The sequence below is a fragment of the Dendrobium catenatum genome, unplaced genomic scaffold, assembly GCF_001605985.2.
Source record: "Dendrobium catenatum unplaced genomic scaffold, ASM160598v2 fragScaff_scaffold_83, whole genome shotgun sequence".
NCBI classification, from domain to species: domain Eukaryota; kingdom Viridiplantae; phylum Streptophyta; class Magnoliopsida; order Asparagales; family Orchidaceae; genus Dendrobium; species Dendrobium catenatum.
In genome coordinates this window covers 1-8,135 of record NW_021318545.1, presented here as the reverse complement: position 1 = coordinate 8,135, position 8,135 = coordinate 1, and the positions used below count along the sequence as shown (strand labels likewise).

The window sequence follows — 8,135 nt, the reverse complement described above, 5'->3', positions numbered from 1 at the left end:
GCAATGATTCTTAGTGATGGTATCTACAATTTTATCAAGGTTTTAAGCAAGACTATACCTACTATTATCGCCCATGCTTGGAGCAAGAATATGGCCAACACTCTGCCTCTCACTGAAAACGGTTTTCCTACTACCAATGCTACGATATCCTATGATGAGCAACATCGTATCGAACTTTTCCTTAACGATCAAATTCCTAAAAAAAGTTACATTTGTTAGCTATCTTATAGTTGCTACTATCTCCATTATCACAGTACCTCATATATTTCCTCAGGTTTCTGGCGACCACGGTGGATCAGTATAATCCTTGTGCTGCTGTTGCTCTTTCTTTACGTCACCGTAGCGACCATCATTAGCTATAATGGTGAAGGAGGTGAACATGGAGGTGGAGCAACAGCAGCACAATGATTATACTGACCCACCGTGATAGCCAGAAACCTGTGGACCTCCGAAAGAGCACCACTCGTGGGGTACGAACACAAAGGGTGGAAGAGCAACTGACCCACCGTGGTTGCCAGAAACCTGTGGGCCTCCAAAACAGCACCGCTCTTGGGGTACGAACGCAAAGGGTACGGCCGCACTATCCCGTAGGACAAAACGATCGTAGGCCTTTACACTCGACACGAACGGAATGGAAGATTGGATCTTGCATACGACTGACCATTGAAATTAGCGACTCTTGCCAACGCACCCCGATGGGTAGTAATATACATGACCTGATCACAGTCACGAGTTTCCCCCACCCGATACAACAGCTCGAATGGGATTTTATTAGAAGCGGGGCTAAGTTTCTCACGGGCGCAAGCCCCCGTGGTTAATTACATCCCAGGCCGGAGCTCGAGAAAACTCTTAATTAAGGATCATACATTATCCTTCCCAAAATAGGATCGGCACAAGGGTATAGACTAAGAAGTCCTACTCAAGGGGAAAGAAATGGATCAAGTGGCTCAATCAGCATGCGTGGTTCACACTAGTATTTGGAGTCTCTAGGGTACTAAGGAGAACCTGGAGAAAAAGAAGACCAAGCTTCCAATCACATGCATGAGAGAAGGATGGAGGTGGTGTCATCTATGTGTCACAGATAAGTAAGATTTATGGTCCCATAAAGGAAGGGACCTACTCACTATTTAGGCATACTACGAGACCGAATGTAGTAGTCTTGAATCCTAAATCTAAATTGGGTTTAGTGTTCTACGTACATTTTGACCTCATTTTTGTATGAGGTCACTTGGGTCAATCCTGACCCCAAATCGATTTAATCTCCAGACCAATCTTGATTCTAAGATTCTCCTAGATTCAGACCTTAAGATCTATTTAGATCATAGGATTCTTCAGGACCCTAGACCATAGGATCTGTCTAGAACCTATGACTCTTCTAAATCCTAGACCCTAGAATCCCTTTAGATGCAAAGTACACAACATCATATTCTACCACAACATTTTTTGTTGATCGAATCTTCAGTTAAACATGGCCTTAGACCTTATAATTTTACTATAATAGTACTTGAATAGGCCATCGGAGGGAAGAAATTCTCATCCATTGCTCCATGCTTTAGGTGATGATATTAATCTGAGAAGATGACTTGAAAACATTCAATCTTTAAGAATGTAATGAAACCATATATCATGTAGACTATAGTAATATATTTATAGATTCAATTCCTCTTTTTCATTGATCAATTGTTTATAAATTCTGTTCTTGCAAATGGAAACAGGTGGTTTTGGGAGCTACCTATTCATATCATACTTTACATAGGTTTTTTATTTTTTCAAATGACTAATGTCATCCTTTCCAATAGGTTCTATTTTTACTTTTCTTCTACTTATGTTGGTGTCCGAATGATTTGCCCATATATTGTCAATGTATTTGTCATTTGGGCGGTATTCTATCATGGGGCATCACGTGGCCACTTATGGAAATAGAAAAGGTAGTTGGTATTCAGCAGATCTATTAACATCCAACCTTTATGGTCTGCAGGGTTACAGGGTAATCGTCAATGTTCTTATATGTTACTCTAGATAAAATATGGCTAAAATTTTTAAATTTAATCATTTAAACCAATATCTTGTGCCAATTCAGGTATTTATATCAACTGCAATGATTCATAGTGATGGTCTCTACAATTTTATCATGGTTTTAATCAAGACTATACCTGCTATTATCGCCCATGCATGGAGCAAGAATATGGACAACACTCTGCCTCTCACTGAAAACGGTTTTCCTGCTACCAATGATACGGTATCCTATGATGAGCAACATCGTACCGAGCTTTTCCTTAAGGATCAAATTCCTAAAAAAAGTTGCATTTGTTGGTTATCTTATAGTTGCTACTATCTCCATTTTCACAGTACCTCATATATTTCCTCAGATCAAATGGTATCATATTTTGGTGACATATATATTTACACAAGTACTTGCATTCTACAATGCTTATGGCTGCGGCCTCACAAATTGGTCCCTAGAATCCATTAATGGAAAACTGGCCATCTTTATCTTTGGGGCTTGGGTCGGCGCTTCCCATGGAGGAGTGCTTGCAGGTCTTGCAACATGTGGTGTGGTGATAAATAATGTCTCCACTGCTTCTGATCTAATGCAGGACTTCAAGACTGGTTATCTCACTCTTGCCTCCCCAAGGTCTATGTTCATCAGCCAGGTTATTAGAACTGTTATGGGCTCTGTGATTGCACCATGTGTCTTTTGGCTTTTTTACAAGGCTTTCGTAAATCTCGGCATGACAGGAATAGAATACCCGGCACCTTATGATCTGGTTTACCATAACATGGCAATACTTGGTGTTGATGGCTTCTCCTCGCTTCAGAAGCATTGCCTCACCCTATGCTATATCTTCTTTGCCGGTGCTCTTTCGAAGGTCCACAGGTTTCTGGCGACCACGGTGGGTCAGTATAATCCTTGTGCTGTTGTTGCTCTGCCATCAGCTATAATGGTGAAGGAGGTGAACGTGGAGGTGGAGCAACAACAGCACAAGGATTATACTGACCCACCATAGTCGTCAGAAACCTGTGGACCTCCGAAAGAGCACCGCTCGTGGGGTACGAACGCAAAGGGTGGTAGAGCAATAGCACCGTAAGGATTATACTGGCCCACCGTGGTCGCCAGAAACCTGTGGACCTCTGAAAGAGCACCGCTCGTGGGGTACGAACGCAAAGGGTATGGCCGCACTATCCCGTAGGACAAAATGATCGTAGGCCTTTACACTCGACACGAACAGGTCAATGGAAGGGCAGATTGGATCGTGCATACGGCTGACCATTGAAGATAGCGGATCTCACCAGCGCACCCCGATGGGTAGTAATATACACGACCTGATCATAGTCACAGGTTTCCCCCACCCAATACAACAACTCGAATGGGGTTTTATTAGATGTGGGGCGCAAGTCCCCGTGGTTAAATGTTAATTACATCCCAGGCTGGAGCTCAAGAAGACTCTCGATTAAGGATCATACATTATCCTTCCCAAAATGGGATCAGCACAAGGGTATAGACTTGTAAAGATCATTTTTCTCCTAGTATCATCCGGGATGAAGTTGGATCGTCCCGGGACGATCGGTACAGGTTGTGCGGGAAATGTTTCTGGCTGCATGGTTCGTCTGGATGAAATTTGGATCGTCTGGACAAAAATTTTACAGAGCCAAGTCGTCCAGGGACAGTAATTAATCTCGTCTGGATGAAATTCGTCCAGAGCCAAATCGTCCCGGAACGAAGTTGTGATCGTCCGGGACGATCCGTCTGGATATATATTGAATTGACAATATTTGAAGAGAGAGAAAAGCCCAGGAGTGAGAAAATCGAAGGAAAAAGAAGAAAAGTGATTTTTGGGCGACTCCAGACCGTTTTTGTCCGTTGCTATAGTTAAAGAAGTTGACCGACTCGAGGTAAGGCACATTCCGCCTTTCTCAACTTTCAGAAACAAGGATTTTGACGAGTTTTCTGTTTTGAATTTTATTTCCGTTATCAAATTTCGGGTATTGTTTTTGTTTGACAAAGGTTTTACCGCGTAACTTTTGGTATGTCTTTGAGATGATAATTATGCATGTTTTGAGTATTTTCTAGAAGATTTTTACCATATAGTTTGGATTCTGCAGTGTTTTAAGCAAACTGCAAATTATCAGGATATTAAAAAATGTTTTGTCAGTACAATGAAAGTCTTACAATGTTGTTGTAAATGTTCTGTGGTAATTTGGTAAATTTCTGAATCTGGGAATTTTGTGTAAATTCCACATAATGCCGTTATGCCGCTGAATTTTCGTACGATTTCTGAATTTTCTGAAATGAGATGATTGAATGAATTGATTATTTGTATGCTATCGGAAGGGAGTTATAAGGGGCCGGAATCCTATGTGATTCTGTTGTCTGGGTCAGGAAATTCTGAATTCTGAAACGAGCTCTGAAATCTGAAAATAAGTTCTATTCTGGAACCTCTGATATCTGTTCTGTTTTGTTCTGGTGCTATAAGTACAACGGGAGACATAAGGGGTCAGAATCCATTGAGATTCTGTCTGTGTCAGGGAAGGGAGGCATAAGTGGCCAGAATCCGTTGAGTTCTGTATGTGTCAGGGATATCTGAAATATGAAATCTGATGTTATCTGAAATCTGTTGTTTGATATTTGATAATCTGTTCTGTGACTTATTTGATATGTTTTATGAATTATCTGGTTCAAATTATCTGATATGAATATGAATTTATCTGAATTCTGATTTTTTGTACGATTCTGATTATTCCGTACGATTCTGTCTGCTCTGTGACTTACAAACGCTTTATGATATCCGTTCTGAACTCTGATTCGAAATGATTTTAGTTTTTTGTATCCGTAAGCTAATTTCTGATTGATTAAGTATCTGATCTGTCTATTGCATGATTTCTGTGAGATTGTTCGAATTTCGTACTGATACGATTTCTGTTGTGAGTTTCTGATGATTTTGATTGGTGATTGATGTCTTGCTGAGCTGTTAGCTCATCCTTATTTTCTACGTGGTTTTTAGGTTCTGGGAAAGGGAAGGAAGTTGTGGATTAGCGGTCCAGAGTCTGATCTGTGATTAGGTACTTGATACTTTTGATTTTTATACAGTCATGGCTTTTATGTTATGTTCTGTTCTTTCTGTCCGTAAGCCATGTACTGTATCTGTATATGATTATTTTGGTGAAAGAAAAGATAGATGAACTGCGCTGCATTTGGATATTTTTAGTAGCTCTATGTTTTTCTGTCTGTGTTATGTTTGGAAGAAAGTTTTGAAGCAAATTCCAAAGCCATATCCTGGATTTGTTGGCTCTGTCGCGGCCCGATGCGAGCGGGATCCGTCCCGGTCGGGTTGGGTCGTGACAAGACTAAGAAGTCCTACTCAAGGGGAAAGAAATGGCTCAAGTGCCTCAATCAGCATGCGTGATTCACACCAGCATTCGGAGGCTCTAGAGTACTAAGGGGAAACTGGAGAAAAAGAAGATCAAGCATCCAATCACATGCGTGAGAGAAGGATGGAGGTGGCGTCATCCATGTGTTGCAGATAAGTATGATTTATGGTCACAGAAAGGAAGGGACCTACCCACTATTTAGGCATACTACAAGACCGACTGTAGTAGCCTTGAATCCTAAATCTAAATTGGGTTTAGTGTTCTACGCACATGTTGACCTCATTTTTGTATGAGGTCACTTGGGCCAATCTTGACCCCAGATCAATCCTGACCTTAGATCGATTTAATCTCTAGACCAATCTTGATTCTAAGATTCTCCTAGATCCAGACCTTAAGATATATTTAGGTCTTAGGATTCTTCAGGACCCTAGACCATAGGATATGTCTAGAACCTATGACTCTTCTAAATCCTAGACCCTAGAATCCCTTTAGATTCTAGGATCAATCCAGACTTCAAATCAATCCTGACCTCAAGCCAATCCAGACCTTAATTCAATTCAAGCCTCAATCAAAATCCAGACTTTAGTCCAGTTCAAAGACTCAAACTTCAGTTCAAATCCTGATCCTACTTCTAACTCAAATTCAATCTTATCCAATCACTTATGATCATCCCAAATGATCATAAATGATTTGGATAATTCAAATCATATCATCCAGACTCAAAACCCAAATCAAATCCAGAGTTCTAAATCAAAGTTCAAGGGTAAAAGGCTATATCCTAAAAGCCTTTTCCAGCAAACTTTAAAACACTTCAAAACCAAGTCAACCTAGGTTGACCAAATAGACCCTTAAAGGTCAAAACAGACATTTTTGACCAAATTGACTTTCCAGACCTTGGAACCACTTCCAAAAGACTCAAAATATCATAACAAATTGAATGAACCCATTTTGACCCTGGGCCCACTTGGTTGACCTAGTCAATATAGGTTGACCCAAATGCCCCTTAAAGCTTTAAATGGGTCATTTCAACCCATTTAACATATTAAACCCTTTTCTAGCTTCAAATCCACTCCAAACTGTGGCCTAATCGTGTCTTAAACCTTGGCCAGCCAAATCCAGTTAAAGTTGACCAAGTCAACTTAGTGAACTTGGTCAAATCCTCCTATATTCACTTAAATTGAAATCCACGAGAGATAAACCCTTTCCAACCTATCTAATTAGCTCTTAAACATTTCCTTGAGTCCACATCATCAATCTCATTGACTGATTGACTGGTCAACCCAGTCAATAAAGTCTCCAAAGAATTTTAAATGGGCCAATTCACTCCTTAAACTTGATCCATTCCATTTAAACCCCCTCCAACCCATTACTTCAACTCCCAAGCCTTCTCCCATGCCACCTCAGCTGCCATGTGGCATGGGGACCCGTCAAACTGTCAAACCATGCTTTGGAGTGGTCAAATGTGGTCAAAACCCCATTTAAACCTAATCACCCTTTAATCCAAACCCATCTAACTGTTTGATCATTCTCTGGAAGCTTCCTAGAGCTCTCCTTAGCCTTTAGATCAGGATCCAATGGTCCTAATCTTCCTCATTTGCTTAAGTCAAGACAAAACACCCTTTACACCTTGGATGTCTTCTCCTTGTCCTTGGCTTCTACTCCCACCAACTCCCAGGGCACGTGGCAGCCATCTAGGAGCTAATCAAGTCAATCATAGCCGTCTATCCTATATGGAGACATTTGAATAGGGGGTAAACCATCATTTGAGAGTATTATTCAACCCTAGCCTCTCTCTCCACTCAAGCTCTCTCAAATCCAGCCCCCAGTTCCTAAGAGCTCCCCAGAACCCCCTCTTTATTTCCTGAGCTAAAACCACTCGTCCAAAGCTGTCGCCGGCGAGCATTCCGGCCAACCAAAGCATTTCCAGTTCAAACGCTTCTAATGTTTGATCTGTTGCATTCCAGGACGTGGATTCAACTAGAAACTTAATCGTGGATAGTCTACAAGATCATAGAATCCATAAACGTTTCAATCCGTCTGAAAATAGAGGTGAAAAACTTAAACCCTAGGTTTAAGTACACTAGCTTAAATAGATTTCTATATAGTGCATCTCAAGCTACAAAACTATGTCCCCATTATTTCTATTCACCTAAGCCACCTAGGTTTAAAATTTGAAACGATTTAATTCACCAGATCGAAGGAATGAGCCAAAAAATTCCCTCTAGGGCATTTTCGTGGTCTAGCTCAGGCGTCTGATTCTTGGACCATTGATCGCTCGATCAATGGTCCCGATTGAGCAATGCAGCGGCCTTTTCCGACCGTGTATCTGATTCGGCGATTAGATTTCCATCCGGCCAGATCTGGGCGTTCCATTCAAAACATCGGGATTGACTTCGTGTCGTCTGATCTGTCCTAACTGAGATCAAACGGTGGGACTTGATCCCTGCCGTTGGATGAAACTCGCCTTGATCCGACTGCCAGGAATACACACCGACGTGGATAAGTGGGTGCGTGCTTCAAAGCGTGCCGCCGTCCAATGATTAGGCATAATTGCACGCATTGAACCCGTCAATCCCACAGTGACGCGTGACCAACCGCCACCGTAGTTTCAAGCCATGAACCAGCACTTGCCACGTGGCTATTAGCGTCGCCAGAGCCTTAAAATCTTATTTTAAATCATTTTAATTTTTGTTTTATTTAAAAAAATAATTAAAAAAATAAACAAAATTAAAAAAATCAATATTTTATATTAAAATGTTTAGAAA

At 41.1% G+C, this 8,135-nt stretch overlaps 1 pseudogene; it reads left to right on the top strand.

Moving 5' to 3' along the window:
* The first annotated feature begins 361 nt into the window (after positions 1-361).
* On the top strand, positions 362-3,008 carry LOC110103280 (annotated as a pseudogene).
* The last annotated feature ends 5,127 nt before the right edge of the window (positions 3,009-8,135 follow it).